Here is a 1,312-nt window from a genome sequence, read left to right as displayed (position 1 = left end):
CAGTAGACCTAATTAGGTTTTGAAAATGTATACCTATAATTGCTTTATGAGTCTTGAAATATAGTGCACATGTTATCATATAAGGTGTTTTATTGTGCTTTTTGGAGCTCGACAGCCTGTTTGCGGTGTGCTTTTGCTGTTGCCTTACATGAAAGAGCAGTGTCACTTTACTAAACATCTCCTGCTGTGTTCCAGGAAGAAAGAAAGTCTTATGGATCTGAAATGGCATGAGGGTGAATAATAGCAGTTCTCATCCTGACATTTACTCCTTAACATTGTTTAAAAGCCATGAGAATAATGCATAGTAATCCAATAGTAGACTGAATGTAACTACAACTCATGTGAAAGACTTCTCCAAAAATAAAACGGCACATGTGGTGGTGAGGGAAGACACTATAGGGACTTCTGAAGGTCATATTGAGGACTGGGTCATGAAATAATCTGCTGCCATCATAACAACACAGATTCATAAGGCTTAAACTGTCCACCATCATATATCAGACTAAAACGCTGCTCGATCATGACCCAACAGTGATGACAGGTCGGCGTTAGCCAGCTGGACAGTTGCCCCAACTTCACTACTCATTAAACACTTACATATGTAGCTTTTAAGAATGACACAACTGTTAGAAACGTGTGGTTGAAATGCTGTGATCAGCAGTGAAATGTCCTTGATATGATCTGACTTTATGTGAATCATCTCTTTCCAGAGTATGTGAAAGCCTGATTCATCTGAATACGTACATATGACATCTGCATGCATGCTACATACACATCGTTTAAAATCTGGTGTCATATGTGCAGATGAAATGTTTCATTTCCATAACATGTGCTGGACACAGCTAGCAGGCTACTGCTAGCACTACAGTGCCAAAAACAGTGGACAGACTAAATCAAACATCAATATAACGAATATATATAGGTATTATCTCCGGTGGCACCAATATAAGTGTAAATACATCAAATATACTTAACATTTTCTCTATATAAACTACATTATGTTGATCTTTTTGACTACAGCTTGTCCTAACAGTAATAATTAAGAGTCAATAATTTTCAAATATCACTTCAATAAACATAAATGACCTGTATGTTATGATTTAATTGCTTAAATGGGTTTCATGACAGTTATTAGCGCTCCAAGAACACATTCCTACGCGAAGCTAATGCTAATACTGTGACAGCACAAGTTCAGATGTTTACACCGCGAATTTATTTACTAAAAGTGTTTATGTTTGTGATTATATAAATCTGAGCAGTTCGTAGAGCTAAATGTATGTAACTATAACTACCTTCTGGTCGTAGTCCGGGG

General features: G+C 37.0%; 1 protein-coding gene across 1 annotated transcript in view; it reads right to left on the bottom strand.

The window, feature by feature from the left end:
• LOC107579235 (solute carrier family 25 member 51-like) overlaps window positions 1-1,312 on the bottom strand; it is a 3,326-nt gene extending 2,014 nt beyond the window's left edge. Inside the window, exon 1 of the mRNA XM_016265085.1 lies at window positions 1,293-1,312. The gene's annotated coding sequence lies outside the window, so the exon portion shown is untranslated. The remainder of the gene's footprint in view (window positions 1-1,292) is intronic.

The sequence above is a fragment of the Sinocyclocheilus grahami genome, unplaced genomic scaffold, assembly GCF_001515645.1.
Source record: "Sinocyclocheilus grahami isolate Dianchi unplaced genomic scaffold, SAMN03320097.WGS_v1.1 scaffold15624.1, whole genome shotgun sequence".
In the NCBI taxonomy this organism is placed as follows: Eukaryota; Metazoa; Chordata; class Actinopteri; order Cypriniformes; family Cyprinidae; genus Sinocyclocheilus; species Sinocyclocheilus grahami.
Note: the sequence above shows the minus strand (reverse complement) of the source record. Positions and strands in the feature narration are given on the sequence as shown.